The sequence below is a fragment of the Odocoileus virginianus genome, chromosome 21, assembly GCF_023699985.2.
Source record: "Odocoileus virginianus isolate 20LAN1187 ecotype Illinois chromosome 21, Ovbor_1.2, whole genome shotgun sequence".
NCBI lineage: Eukaryota > Metazoa > Chordata > Mammalia > Artiodactyla > Cervidae > Odocoileus > Odocoileus virginianus.
Window position 1 is genome coordinate 26,113,853 of NC_069694.1, and position 16,982 is coordinate 26,130,834.

The window sequence follows — 16,982 nt, forward strand, 5'->3', positions numbered from 1 at the left end:
GTAGAGTATATAACTTTTTTTGAAGTAATAAAATTATGAAGAAAGAGAACAGGTTAATGTTTATCAGGAATTGGCATTGACTTGGAACAACTTGTCCTATTTACATAGACTCGAGGTGGTATATTACATTAAAAAAGAAGCTAAATACTTCCTTGCATATTTGCTTATTATATTTGCCTATATACTTATTTTATAGTTTTCTTAGAGAATAAGGGGATGAGTTGGTCATAAGTATATAGAAAGTTTTACATGAACTCATTTAACTAGAAATGAAATGAGTCAGCTAGAGTTGACTCACCTGTGAATAATATTAACACAATCATAATGCAATAAACATCAAATATTGATGTAGCCAATATGCTGTAATCAAACTGGATAAATGAGAGAAGTATTTGAGAAAATGCTGAAGAAAAAGAGATAAGATTTAAGATAAATGTTTTTCTTATCAGTTGTGTCCCACTCTTCGCAACTGTACAGTCCATGGAATTCTCCAGGCCAGAATACTGGAGTGGGTAGCCTTTCCCTTCTCCAGGGAATCTTCCCAACCCAGGGATCAAACCCTGGTCTCTCTCATTGCCGATGGATTCTGTACCAGCTGAGACACAAGGGAAGCCCAGGAATACTGGAGTGGGTAGCCTATCCCTTCTCCAGTAGATCTTCCTGACCCACTGGATCAAAGGAATCAAACTGGGGTCTTCTGTATTGCAGGTGAATTCTTTACCAACTGAGCTATCAGAGAAGCACTCAGCAAGATAATAATTGATATCTAATTTTTAAAATTTATGATGTAGCAATATAAACATGTTATTAGGTGATAAATAAGGTAAGGATGTTAAATACTATAAGAGGTAATAAAAATTTTTGAAAGTTATTTATCCTATGATGGAGAAAGCCAGGTTCATTTTTGGTTTAAAAAAAGTCTAGTACTATTTTAATCACAAAACCATCAGAAATATCAAACTTTTAAAAATTATAAACAGGTATTACTGTATAGATATAAAAGTAATCATTTAAGTTCATAATTTTGAAACCATTAATAGATAAATAATCAGAGATACAGACAAACACAAATGTATTAAGATGTTCCTCAAAGAGTTAATAATAATAAAGACTGGAAATAATCTAAATGTTCCTAAACAAGGAAAGGATTAAATAAATTCTGGCACATCCATAACTGAAAAGCATGAATCCAGTAAAATGTTTCAAAGAACATGAATAGCTTAGAAAGTTCATACTTTAATGCTTTGGTGTAAAAAGCAAGGTACAAATGATAGAGATCTAGTATAAATACAAAAATGATATACATTATAATTATACTACCCACTTATCCCTGGGTTGGGAAGATCCTCTGGAGAAGGGAAAGGCTACCCACTCCAGTATTCTGGCCTGGAGAATTCCATGGACCATACAGCCCATGGGGTTGCAAACGGACACAACTGAGTGGCTTTCACTTTAACTTTTCTTATAATTATACATAGATGCATAAATAGAGGGGGAAAAGACTAAAGGAGATAACTAAACTTTGAACAGTTGCCAAATCTGGAGATTTTTTCTGTATTCTTTTCAAATTTTAAATGTTTTACTGTTATAATCTGAAAAAAAAAATTTTAGTCTTCAAAAACCAGTCAATTAAATTTTGAATTTTCCTTGATATGTCTAGGATGTAGGACTTGAACTCAGATCAGTATGATGTGGTGCTGCCTTCACTAGCATATAAACAAAAATTATTTCTGATTCTTTAAGTGTTATGGTACCTGATTTAAGGTACCATGCAGTGACAGCCCAGCATATGATGGGCAGTGAACAAGTGTTGAGCACAATGCAGAAGCCCTTCTATGAACAGATTCCTGAAGCCCATGTGGTTAAGAGTCAAGTCTTCCAGAGCTATAATAATTTGTATAGACACACCTATGCCACATCTAACATGTCCTCTGTATAAAAGGAACATTATATTCTATACTGTAGAGCTGCAAGCTTTGCTTCATCTATTTTTTTAAATGTTTTTCAAATTAGACTTACTCATTTGTGCTGAAGCTTAGTGCAGCTTCTGATCAGACTGCCTAATAAACACAGGAAATTGTTTGGGCAATGTGTTAATTTGCTGATCATGTATAACATCAATTGTGTGTGATAGAGCAAGACAAGTCTGGATACTAAAAAGCTCTAGGAAAAATATAATCAGAAATAAATGACAGCACACTTGACCTAATCTATAACAAAGCAATTAACATCAAGTTTACTGACGGGTGCATGTGGGGTCCAAGAGAGGAAAAGGAAAAGGGGTGCAGTCTATTATCAAAACTTAAATCAGGTACCATGACACTTAACAAATTTTTTGAGTCAGAATTGTACTTTAATTGGTTTAAAGTGTATACACTGGATAATTATGGTGGCTGGCAAAAAAGGCCAATATGATCACCATTCAAGACAAAGCCAGGGACAAATCTATTGATTAACATTAGTCTTCAAACATGATTGGAAGATGAGTGAAATGGTTGAATTTTTGTCCCTTTACCCACACTACAAACATACCTGTGTACATTTTTTATGTTCCGTGTACTGCCATTTTTAAAAGTTTCTTTTTTGTCAGTATAGGTAAATGTATAAGAGATACATCCTTCAAACCATTTGATTTTCTATATATTGAGGCAAGTTTTCCTCCAACTCAAACCATCGTACCAGAGATGCACTGCATAAGATGAAAGTTTTCATCCTCAAATACTTATAAAAGCAAAATACTGAGCAAATATTTAATCCACCTATATGCTCCAAACATTGTGATATTGTCTTTTAATAAAATATGCCTTGCAGATTCAAACATCATGTATGCCACTTATGAAATTGCTCAAAATCAGGAAATTTAGAACAACAAAAAAATTAAAAAGATCAGTCAATTTGTATAACTTACAAGTAGGAAACAGTATAACTTGTTATCTAAAGGCAGACGTTTCGATGGTGAAAGAACCAGTGTTGTCTACCGAGACAATAGGTGTTAAGTCAGGACTTTCCTGACAAACCAGGTCATATGGTCTCCTGGTCTCTAAGACAGTTTCTCTTTCCACAAATTAGATGAATATCCCTAAAAGTGATGGGAGGACTATAAGAGTTAAAAATGTGTATATAAACACCCAACATAGAGTTAAAAATTGGTATGTAAACAGCCAATATGCGGCAGTCTCTCAATGACTAGTAGCTCCTCTATTTATTCTTTAACATTTTTTCCCAAGTCAAAGAGTCTACAGATGACAGGAGAAACACTTTGAGATAAAATCCATTTCACCCCACTCCTGAGCATATACCTAGAGAAAACCATAATTCCAAAAGACACACGCACCCCAGTGTTCACTGCAGCACTGTTAACAACAGGCAGGATATGGAAGCAACCTAAATGTCCACCAACAGAGGAAAAGGATAAAGAAGACATGGCATATATATATACACATACATATACATGCAACGGAATAGTACTCATCCTAAAAAGGAACAAAATTGTGCCACTTGTAGAGATGTGGATGGACCTATGTTATACAGAGTGAAGGAAGTCAGAAAGAGAAAATCAAGTATCATATATTAACACATATATGTGGAATCTAGAAAAATGGTACAGATGAACCTATTTGCAAAAGAAAAATACAGACACAGATGTAGAGAACAAATGTATGAACACCAAGGGGGGAAAGAGGGAGGAGATGAATTGGGAGATTGAGATTGATATATATACACTGCTATGTATAAAATAGATAACTAGTGAGTACCTATTGTATAGCACAGGGAACCCTACTCAATGCTATGTGGTGACCTAAATGGGGAGAAATCCAAAAAAAGAGGGGATATATGTATACATATGGCAGATTTACTCTTCTGTACAGCAGAAATAACACAACATTGTAAAGCAACTATAACAAAAATTTAAAAATTTCACCAACTTTCAGTGGTCTACAAAGGTTTTTGCTTTGTAGTCTACTTGCTTTTCCAGATTCATTTTACATCATAGCCTCCCAATTCCCCAGACATGTATAACCATGTTTACACATATGCACACACACACATGAACACACACACATTCTATAGTCTACATCACATAATTAGTGTGATCCTGACTTACTGGATTTCTCACTTTCTCGGAATAAAAGAAGAATGTTCATGCATCTGCACCTGTTTGTCAATAATTGCCCTGCTTCAAATCCCTTAGTCCCTCTTCTTCATCTGGCAATCTCTTACTTCCTCTCTGAAATCTGTGTATATTATGAATCATTTTCGGTTCACCAAGTGATCCCAAAACATGGGGGCTCTTGCGCTTATGATTCTGTGGCTCAGTAGTTTGGGCATGGCTCAGCTGGATAGTTTTGAGCGTCCTTGTGTATGCACTTAGCTGTCAGGTCATATGTGCACAGGCTACTCAGAGATGGTTCAGCCACACTCCAAGTATTTTCTTACTATCAAGCAGGTCAAACTGTGCTGTTGGAAGGGAAACTGAGTAAGATTCTCTGAAACTGTAGAGGAGGAAAAAATTTTCCTTAACCCTCTAAGAGTCCTTCTCTGAGTCTGAAAATTAAACCAACCGATTAACAGGAGAAAAGCATACAAAATTATTTGTTATAAGTTTTATGTGGCAATGGGCCCTCAAAAGGAAATGAAGACCCAAAGAAAACAGAGCTGTATTTGCAAGCTAGATTTGATGAAGTGTGTATCGTTGTGGAAGAATGTGACAGGTGAAGGAGTATTAGGTAACTATACTGAACTGTGTTAAGTTTAGCAAGACCAAATAAAGTTAGGATTCTTCCTGACACCACTTTGTCTTCAGACATAAGGATGCTCCTTTCCTTTAGGTATAGGAAGGGCACCTTCCATGTTAGGATTTATAACCTGTTTCAGGGAAGAAGGGCAATGGGGAAGGAGGTCACAGTGACCTTCACACTTCTACTTTTTCCTCAGACTCTTTCAGCTTAAAATATTCAGTATGTCAAGGTACCCTAATTTGGGATAGTATGTTCTGAACCTCATCATATCAAGAGAATTTGGGAAAAGACCCTTAGAGCCTGTGTTCAAACCTGACACAACACCACTTCTGCTGTCCACTATTGACAAGCAAGTTTCAAGTCCAGCCCAAAATCAAGATGAGGGATAAAGAGATCCCACTCTTGATGGCTGGAGCTGCAAATTTACATTGCAAATGATTGGAAACAGGGATGAGTAAAAAAATATGAGTCATTTATGTAATCAACCTGTGTAATCTGCTTTTGCTCTTCTAGAATGAGTTAGCATATAGAAGTTATTCTATATGCTTCCCTAGAATTTTGTCCTTTCTCATCCCATCCCCATAATTTTTAGTCTACTTTGTGCTTCTACAAAATTAGATAGCATGTTAAAAAGCAGAGATATCACTTTGCCGAGAAAGGTCTGTATAGTCAAAACTATGGGCTTTCCAGTAGTCAGGTATGGATGAGACGTTTGGACCATAAATAAAGCTGAGAACCGAAGAATTGATGCTTTCGAATTGTGGTGCTGGAGAAGACTCTTGAGAGTCCCTTAGACAGCAGGGAGATCAAACCAGTCAAGCCTAAAAGAAATCAACCCTGAATATTCATTAGAAGGACTGATGCTGAAGTTGAAGCTCCAATCCTTTGGCCACCTGATACAAAGAGCTGACTCACTGGAAAAGACCCTGATGCTGGGAGAGATTGAGGGCAGGAAGAGAAGGGGGCAACAGAAGATGAGATGGTTGAATGGTATCACGGACTCAATGGACCTGAGTTTGAGCAAGCTTCAGGAGACAGTGAAGAACAGGGAAGCCTGGCATGCTGCAGTCCATGGGGTCTCAAGGAGTGGACACGATTGAACAACAACAATGTGCTTCTAAGAACACATGACCTTCCTTTGTTTATCTTGGCATTAATGCATGAAGGTGTGTTATAGATATTATATAGTAACCATTGAATTAATAGGGCTTCCCTGATAGCTTAGTTGGTAAAGAATCCACCTGCAATGAAGGAAAGTGAAAATGAATGTCGCTGAGTTGTGTCCAGTTCTTTGTGACCCCATGGACTATACAGTCTTCGGAATTCTCCAGGCCAGAATACTGGAGTGGGTAGCCTTTCCCTTCTCCAGGGGATCTTCCCAACCCAGGGATTGAACCCAGGTCTCCCACATTGCAGGCAGATTCTTTACTAGCTGAGCCCCAAAGTAAACCCAAGAATACTGGAGTGTGTAGCCTGTCCCTTCTCCAAGGGATCTTCCTGATCCACCAATGCAGGAGACCCTGGTTATACTGACTACACGACAATATGTAAAATACCTATATATTATTGAATGGAAATGCTTAAACAGTGATTACTTTAATAATCCAAATAAAGTTCCAAATAAAGATGAAGAGACAGATATTTAGCTGTGGTATATAATAACAACTATGACATCGATATTTCTATCCAATGGTAGGAATTCGTTTTCAGCTTAAACTCTAATCAAAAAGCACAATCACTACATAATAATGATGATTTTTTAAAAAGCCTTAGATTGATCCATGTGAAATTTTTAATATTCAACCATTTGACTTACAAAAGCAATGGCAAATTTTATGGTTCAACGTAATAACAATGAGTCAATATAATTATTTTTCAATCGTCAGTGAGCCTGAGAAAGCAAAATAATGCTGATTTCAGGCAGCAGAACTGAATGAATGAGCAAAATAAGGAGCAGACATTTTATGGAGTTTCCTTTTAGGGAGCAAACCCTCTCAGGATTAAATTGTTAACAGATGTATCACTGACAACAATCTAGGGTATATGTTGAGAATGCTTAAAATTCATAGGTTGAGCCCTAATACCCTTCATAGACCAGCAGCAACAGAAAACATGAAGAAGTTTATGGCAAATGATTATTAAAGAAGACATGGTGTTTAACACATCCTATAGAAATATGTGCCTCAATATAGCATTTCCAATGAGAAACGTGTACCACACAATATTAGAGTACAAAATGTAATGAGTGGTAAAAGACAGGGACTAATTCTGTAGACTGAAGTTCATGGTCATGATGCCTGAAAAAAAGAGTAGAAAATTAACTTATAAATACAGGTGGGTAGTGGTGGTGGTGGTTTCATCACTAAGTCATGTCCAATTCTTTTGCAACCCCATGGGCCATAGCCTACCAGGCTCCTCTGTTCATGGGATTTCCCAGGCAAGAATACTGGAGTGGGTTGCCCCATTTCCTCCTCCACAGGATATCCCCGACCCAAGGATCGAACCCATGTCTTCTGCTTGGCAGGAGGATTCTTTACCACTAAGGCCAATAAATACAGATACAGATTGTATATCAGAACAATTCTGTGATTTTGAGGACTTCTTTCCAAAAAAAAGAGATATCTTCTCACCACCCTTAAAAATGAGCAGAATTTAAGAGATTGGACCAGGGAGAACTGGATCACGGTCTAGCCCACTAGCTTGAGTAGGGACTGCATGCTTGAGATGACTACTTATAGTCCTTCAATCTTATGAATGATGATAACTAACACGTATTTATTGCTTAATGTGTGACAGTGTGCTGTATTCTCTGTGTGCGTTATCTTGTTTAATTCTCTCCCAAAACTCTGTGAAGGAGATATGTTATCTCCATTTGATGGATATAGAGCAATCAATGCTTAGAATCCTTGAATTATTTGTTCAAAGTCACATAGTGAGAAATTGGCAAAAAATGAAGATTTAACTCAGGACATAGATTCTTAACTCTTGTCAATGTTTTTTTAAGCCTACTTCTAGGCAATTACTTTGTAGTAGTAAAAACAAATGGGACCTTGTTTTAAGTTTGTGTATATTATGCACCCTCTCCCCCTGCCCAGCGCTGTGCAAAACACTAATTTATCTTTCTACCTTGAACAATTCAAACACAGTGTTTTTAACATTATAGATGTTTAATAAATACTGTAGGTAAATCAGTCTTCTAAAGCATAGGTTGGCAAACTATGGCTCACAAGCCAAATTCAGCCTGCAGCCTGTTTTTATGAGTGATTTTATTGCAGCACAGCGATGCCCACGCACCCACCTATTGTCCATACCTGTTTTCACACCAGTGGAACTGAGCAGCTGAGAAAGAGACCAGACAGCCAACAAAACATATTAACAATTGCTATCTGGCCCTTTACAAAGTCTGTGTAATCCTATTCTAAAGGAGAGAAAAGAAAAAATACATTTAGATGCTGGCAAACATATATTGAGTACTTCTCATTCTTACATGGTTAGAAAAATTTCAAAAGTGAGACATTCCAGTGGCTAATACCAATAACTGTGATCATTCATTTTGTCTAGTCTTTCAGTATTGTAATTTTAATTGCCAGGAATTTTATGTGTTCTTTTTTATTAATTTTCTTTATTTTTTCTCCTTTGAGTTTTCTCACTGGAGGTACTTCATGTGCTTTATTTCACTGAATACTCATTAGACCAGTTGGTAGAGATGAGCATCACCATTTTATTAGTAAAAGAAGTAGAAGTTAAAGATACTTGCCACTGTCCCACCGGAGGAACTGAAATCAGGACATAGCTATCTTGGACTCCAAACCCGGATTCTATTTTCCCACTGTAGTTTCAATCCATTCTCATGTGGCAAAAACATTCTGATTAATTGCTTATGAACATATAGTGGCCTTTACTTTAAAATACCAGCAATCATTTCTCACCATTATCGTATAAATGAGAACATCCCATTAACACTTGAAAAATGTCAAGCCCTGGGAGGTCAGGTGACTGGTGCTCCCAGCCATGCAATGATTTACAGGAGGAAACGGGAAAAGGCAGCAGACCAGCAATTGAAGGCATTATTTCTCAGTGTCCCTGCATACATTGTAACCTCAGTGTCACAGAATCTCAGGGTTGGACAGTTACTTAAAGATCATTTTGTTCAACCCCCTACCCGAGGCTTGAAATTGTCATTAGCATCTCAGGGGACTTAGCAATCGGTCTCACACTGATGATGCATTTACTCAGGTCCAGAGATTGTGATGGATGTTTAATGTGCTTTACCCCATTTAATCTCTAAAGCACCTCTGGGAGATGGGTATTAATTTCATAAGATAAGGAAACTCAGGCTCAGTAAGATCAAGTCATTTGCCCAAGGTCACACAACTGGTAAGTAGTGAAATTAAGATTGAGAGCCAGCACCATCCAACATAAAACCTGTCCTCTGTCCCCATCATCACTCCCATCAGCAACCCAGCAGCACAGAGGTATTGATGGTCTACTCAGTAAGACTTTTTCTAACCTTTGAAAGACAGGGAAATTATAGGGGTGAGTGCTGTTAACACTTTGGAGGTGGGTGACAGTGAATACACTTTCTATTAAAACGAATATACACAACTGGGAAGAACTAGTCACATAAAAGTCACTTAGAAAAGAAAAACTTCTCTCTCAGTCACCAGTTTATTATAAATAAGTGGTCAGCCATGCTTCTCTGGCCAATCATTTCACAGAAAACCCACTCCATCCATGACTTTAGGCAAAACCAATCAGACACATTTCAACCACAGCTCAACACCCTCACAGTTTGGGCAAGGACAGGAATGCTTTCAGGTATCTGCCGGCTGTAACTCTGGTGCCCTGTATGTACCTTGTATACCTGCACGAAAGTCGCTCAGTCATGTCCGACTCTTTGTGACCCCATGGACTGCAGTCCATGGAATTCTCCAGGCCAGAATACTGGAGTGGGTAGCCTTTCCTTTCTCCAGGGGGTCTTCCCAACCCAGGGATCAAGCCCAGGTCTCCCGCATCACAGGCAGATTCTTTACCAACTGAGCTATCAGGGAAGCCCACATATGGGTAGTGAAATTATGTGGGTAATATACCCACATATGGGTAGTGAAATATCACTGGGTAGGCACTACATTTTTGGAAGAGCTTAACTGCTATACTAGTTAAACATATCTTCAAGAGGACCCACCCAACCCAAATCACTCACACACACACACAACACACCCAGGAGCACTCCTCACTCCATCTCTCTAACACAATACTTTCTAGGTGATGGGTCCTGTTCAACATTGAATAACACATCATCTCCAACCCAGCCACATTGTGGGTTTAGGAAACTGAGTGAGTATGTAAGTATGATAGAAACAGAGGGGCTGGATAAATCAATCAATAAACAATCATTGACATTATTGTGTATTTACTCAGAACAGGCACTGTGGTAAGTGCTGGACATTCACATATCCCATGCAAGTACTTGTGAAATAGCACTTTTTTTGTCCCCAGTTCCAAATTAGAAAAGCTAGCCTTAGAAATAACTTGTTCAAGTTTACAGCAAGCCAAGATTTGGATCCTGAAAGCATTTTTTAAATAAAGAAATCACACAAATAAAGGATGTTAAATTTAAATGTATGCACACACACACACACACACACACACAAATCAGAAGGCACGTACAAACCCAGAGGGAAGGCTCCCAGTTCCAGACAGAACCGGTACCTCCTGCTGTGACCTCTCAAGGAAATCATGCTTTTAGCGGAATCCCAGGACCTTCTGGTTCATTTCTGATATCTCCCTACCCCTCTCAGTTCAGTTCAGTTCAGTCGCTCAGTCGTGTCCGACTCTTTGCGACCCCATGAATCGCAGCACGCCAGGCCTCCCTGTCCATCACCAACTCCCGGAGTTTACTCAAACTCATGCCCATCGAGTCCCTACGCCTCTACCCAGCTCCCAATTCCTCTCCATTTGTAGCATTTCTGACCCAGCTGTATCTTTTGACTTGCTTTTGTCCAGACCAAAAGGACCCATTTCTGGCTACCCTCCAGCCCCACTCCCGCCTCTGTGGATAAGAGATGGTGATGTAAGTTGTAGGCAACAAATAATAACAAGTATCTATTATGAAAACCACAGTCAGGCTACTTCTCGCATATAAGGTTATGTTTTACTTTAACTGTTGAGAAAACCCTACAATGGTGTTTTCAATTGGATGTGGTCATCCAAGGAGCTGATTTTATAGCCTTAGCTATTCATTGAGTCAAAAATTATTATGGCTGCATTTTTTGTAAAGGCTGAATAATTTTATTGCCCTCAATGAGATTGGTAGCTGAGGAAGCCGAGGCAATGATGAAAATAATTAAATCACTGTGCTTCAGGGCACAAAGCAATCAAATATAGATGAATAGAAAAAAATTTTGCATTCCTCCCTGATTCTTTTGACCTCCTTCAACTACCCACTCCACCCACCAGAACTTGATACTACCCACCAGATGAAAAGATAGAGCAACTGTGCCTTTCACCCATGGCTTAGTGAGCTGTGGGTGCCATAGCCAAACAGGATCTGATCCAGACAGCCAGATGCTGAGGTTCTGCCAAAGACCAGCTTTATTTCTTTGGCTCCCCGCCTCCTTTAGCTGAGTGTGAGGACTCCTAGTAGCATTATTTATTATAATTAATTGTTTCACTTCACTGATCAAAAGCTGCTTCCAAATCTGATCCAAGGACAAGTACAGTCCCTGAAATTCATGAATCCTGACATTACAAGCCCCATAAACTTTCAATGAGGAAAGGCTGGACCTGTGTGCAGAAATGCCCCTGCTGTATTTTTCTGGTCATTGTAGACTCTATTTGGGACCCTTCAATGTCTTCTCTTGCCTTCAAGCCCCGATATGAAACAGCACTCTTCTGCCTTAAGCTGTGGCCATCTCTGCAAAATATGTTTTAAGAGAAAGGCATGCTTGTAATTACAATGCAGGCCACAATGCTCATTTCTAAATGATTAAAGAGCAAACTTGGTCCCCATGATATCAAATGAACTGTGGTACAATCTATACCATTATGAAGGCATGCTACATAGACAAACATAAGGTTTACAAAATTCTATATCCATATTTAGTCTCTTTATCATAATTTAGACATTGTGACATTTTTAGACTCTTCCCTTTCAATTCTTAAAGAAATGAAAAATAAATAAAATGGTCATCATCACTGGGGTAGGCATATAAGCTCTGTGGGAGAGAAGTTAGCTACATGGTTTCATAAGAACGATTCCAGATATACATTACACTAGCTGTCCAGACTTTGCATGCAAACTCTTCTAGAAAGTAGTTTTGCTGTCTTATATATGCTTTCTTCATCTTTACAAATGCATAGCTCTCCCAGAGTTAATAATATTCAAGAAACTTAGTTAACTTGAGCTATCTTTCAGCCTCAAACTTCCCGAGTGTGTGTGTTCTCTTGTTAATTTGCTACTGAGCAGTACTCAGCACCTGCTCTTCCCAACATGACTGTATCTCTTCTACCAGCCTAAACAGAAGGGTACAGAAGGAAGATAAAGAGGTTCAATCAAAATGGGGGTATGTCTTGAGGAGGTGGGAGACTCAGCTTAGGACTCTGAAATCAGTAAGACATTCACTACTTACATAGACTTTCCTTTTCTTCTTATACTTTAAGAAGCAAAGTACAGCCTTTACTGTAGCATTTCCTATGGGTTACTTGGATATTCTTTGACAGTGGTACCTTTCCTTCTTTCATTAAGAGGTGATTTCTTGAGAGGAAAGGTTGTGTGGCTATGAAGAATTGCCCCTCTAATCCATGGATCACTAAATATAGGAGTAGATTGTGGATTGTCAAGTAGAATAGCTACTTTTTAACAAAAATGATCAGAAATCTTTTGAAATTTTCCTTTCAGAAAAAAAAACTGAATCTTCATTTACTTAGGGATATGAAAGATGTATATATTTTTAATATTTTCCTATGAAATGTAGCTCAGAGATAAAGAATGTCATCTGCTCCTAGCTTAGATGTCCTTTTCTCAGTGTATTGCCAAAAGTTACCTTTTCACTCAAAGTGAAATTCTTCTCTACAGGAGAATAAAAATCTAATTCTCAGCTGATTATATGATCATTTTTGAGTTTATATTAATAGTATAGGTAGAAAGACAGTTTAGAGTGTGGAAAGGTGTAAAGTTATAAGGAAGGTCTAAGAAGTGCTTCCTATTTGCAAGGAGCTCTTAATTTTTTAAGAACATAATGATACATAAATGCATAGGATTACATATGTATTCCTATGCATATGAATGCATAGGATTCATTCTAACACCTGTGTTTCCATGGTTCCCAGTCTTGAGGAATTGCAGCAACATTCACACAGCCTCCCAAGCCAGAATACCAGGAGTCACCCTAGACTCCTTTTTCTCTTTCATTCCCCAGAGCTAATTGGTCCAAAAGATCTATAGGTTCTACCTCCTTAATGTCTCTAAATTAACCTCATCCATAACATCTTCTTGCCTTAGTTCAGGCATCCATCAGTTCTTGCCTCAATCCTTAGAACAGTCTCCTAATTACTCTTCTTATGTTAAAACTTGAATATCTTCACCTCCCCAATCTATCTTCTGCTCTACAACCAGGCTGATATTTCTTAGATAAAGTTTAATTGACCCTGCAATTTCCTTACTTAAGCAGGATTAAATGTAGTTACATTCGCTTAATAAATAAGGCCCTTAATAATTTGCTCTCTCTCTGATTTTCTAATTCACCCTTTGCCATTCCCTAATGATCTATAAATGTCCAGAGGAGGGATCAACATCTTTATTGAGCAGCTCTGTATCTATTAATACTTGCCAAAGGATGCTATACACAGGAGGTATTGATAACTTGGACTTGGAATAAATAAACGTTCTGCTCATAAGTGCTAGTGCTAGCTCATTATTGCTAGCTCAATAAGTGCTAGTCACTCAGGCGTGTCCAAATCTGCAACCCTTATAGGCTACCCCTGTAGCCCACCAGGCTCCCCTGTCCATGAAATTCTCTAGGCAAGAATATTGGAGTGGTTGCCACTACCTGCTCCAATAAAGCAAACCAATTGGTTATTTAATGAATGGCCCCTATTGGTGCTGTTTTTGAGCCTTTGACCATGCTTTTTCCTCTCCCTACAGTGTTTTTAAGAACAAATTCAATTCAAGGGAACCATCTTCCAGAAGGTCTTGTCTGTTCCCCTTGACTGATTAAGATATGTTGTGCTACCATACCCTTCCAGGTTAGCTCTGTTAAAGAAATGGCTGTGCTTTCTCTGATAACAGACTCATTTCTCTCTAGCTTCCTCTCATCTGAATGGTCCTTCATTCAGCAGGGTCCATGTTTTATTTGACTTTCTATACCAGGTGCCATCGTTGCACTTGGTTTGAAGTTGGCACTCGATGGATGCCTAATAAACCAATGAATGCACTGTGTGAATGTACAAAAGCATAAAAGAGAGCAAATACTTTCATAGATATACTGAACTGAATGGCTACACAACGCAGGGCATACTATTAAATGGAGGCATGTGAAGAAGAGTACAATTTCCTAGGAAAACTCAGCAGTGGCCACAGGACTGGAAAAGGTCAGTTCTGATTCCAATCTCAAAGAAAGGCAATGCTGAAGAAGGCTCAAACTACTGCACAAATGCACTCATCTCACACGCTAGCAAAGTAATGCTCAAAATTCTCCAAGTTAGGCTTTAACAATACATGAACTGTGAAGTTCCAGATGTTCAAGCTGGATTTAGAAAAGGCAGAGGAACCAGAGATCAAATTGCCAACATCTGTTGGATCATCAAAAAAGCAAGAGAGTTCCAGAAAAACATCTACTTCTGCTTTATTGACTATGCCAAAGCCTTTGACTATGTGCATCACAACAAACTCTGGAAAATTCTTCAAGAGATGGGAATAGCAGACCACCTGACCTGCCTCCTGAGAAATCTGTATGCAGGTCAAGAAGCAACAGTTAGAACTGGACATGGAACAACAGACTGGTTCCAAATTGGGAAAGGAGTACATCAAGGCTGTATATTCTCACCCTGCTTATTTAACTTATATGCAGATATATCATGTGAAATGCTGGACTGGATGAAGCAAAAGCTGGAATCAAGATTGCCGGGAGAAATATCAATCACCTCAGATATGCAGATGACACCACACTTATGGCAGAATGTGAAGAAGAACTAAAGAACCTCTTGATGAAAGTGAAGGAGGAGAGTGAAAAAGTTGGCTTAAAACTCAACGTTCAGAAAACTAAGATTATGGCATCCAGTCCCATCACTTCATGGGAGATAGATGGGGAAACAATGGAAACAGTGACAGACTTTATTTTCTTGGGCTCCAAAATCATTGCAGATGGTGACTGAAGCCATGAAATTAAAAGATGCTTACTCCTTGGCAGGAAAGTTATGACCAACCTAGACAGCATATTAAAAAGCAGAGACATTACTTTGCCATCAAAGATCCATCTAGTCAGAGCTGTGGTTTTTCTAGTAGTCATGTATGGATGTGAGAGTTTGACTATAAAGAAAGCTGAGCACTGAAGAATTGATGCTTTTGAACTGTGGTGTTGGAGAAGACTCTTGAGAGTCCCTTAGACTGCAAGGAGATCCAAACAGTCCATCCTAAAGGAAATCAGTCCTGAATATTCATTGGAAGGACTGATGCTGAAGCTGAAACTAATACTTTGGCCACCTGATGTGAAGAACTGACTCATTGGAAAAGACCCTGATGCTGGGAAAGATTGAAGATGGGAGGAGAAGGGGATGACAGAGGATGAGATGGTTGGATGGCATCACCAGGCTGATGTTTATCATCTCTCTCCATCACGGGTCCATATAAACCCCACAAGAGCAGAGTTAACATCTACTTAGTTTAGCTCTAAATATGCAGTACCTAATGAAGTGCCTGCATACAGTCAGCAGTCAGTGATTGTTCATTAAATGATTACATGTACTTGTTTAATGCCTAGAAACTCTCTGCAGGCAGACATGATTTTAATTTTCTTTGTCACTGCCACATTATGCACACACACAAACACACACACACACACACGCCTGGTATATATTAATAGATGGTGCTAATAACTATTTGGTGAAGAATGCTACATAGCCTTCTAAAACATCTCCTGGTATATGACCTTGAAGCCTTTCAAACCATTTTCCACAATACAGTTAATATGATCTTGGAAAAATGCAAAATTTTTGATAACAACCCCCTGTTTGTTAATGTCTCTCCTTGATTATATCCCAAAATTCTTATCAAAGCCCACAAAACTCACCTTTCTTATCTCAAAACACTCACTCTCTCTGTTTCTGGGTCCTCATCACACAGCTGTCTCATCACTCGGAAGTGGGCCTTGGTGCTTCTTTTCTGACTTCCTTCCTGGGTCCTTATTCATGTATGCTCTTCTGTTCACCTGGCCCATTCTCGTCTTTGCTCTCCTTCAGTTCACATCATAGAATAATATCATTTCCTCTGTGAAGGCTTTCATGAATGCCCCAACCCATTTTTAGAAAAGCCCAGATTCCCTCTGTCATATGCTTTCTTATCTCTGTATACCTCTATATCTAGCATTCACCACAGTATAACTAAATACCAAATCTGTAGTTGGTTGATTCAACTCTGGCCTTTTAGAAACTGAAATCCACAAGTTCAGTTAGTATTAATACATCATTTTCATTCACCCCACATTTTCTAGCAGTTATCAGTGTCTTCTCCAGTGCATGGTATCAGTTATTGTTTACTGAAAGACTAACTGAATGAATGGATCTGATTTGGGATATTAACTGCTATTTAGGACTCCCTGGTAGCTCAAACGGTCAAGAGTCTGCCTGCAATGCAGGAGACCCAGGTTCTAACTCTGGGTCAGGAAGATCCCTTGGAGAAAGAAAGGGCAACCCACTCCAGTATTCTTGCCTGGAAAATCCCACGGGCGAAGGAGCCTGGTGGGCTACAGTCCATGGGCTCACAAAGAGTCAGACATGACTGAGTGACAAGATCAACTGCTATGTGATCTCAAGTTAAGGATCATCATTCACATTTGAACACCCTGATCATCAGTATCACTTGTACTTATAAATCCCATCTTTCTTGTTTATAGCTTAATAGCTATGGCAGAAAAGATAATCATTCAAAGAGTCTAATTAACCACCATGCCACCCCTGGTCCCAAGCCATCATTTTTAAGTTTTCCAACACACCTACTTTTTCATTCTTCTCTTTTCTTAATAAAGA

General features: G+C 38.6%; 1 pseudogene; it reads left to right on the plus strand.

The window, feature by feature from the left end:
- The window catches only part of LOC110127903 (protein SET-like), a 151,397-nt pseudogene that overhangs the window by 65,791 nt on the left and 68,624 nt on the right, over positions 1-16,982 (plus strand).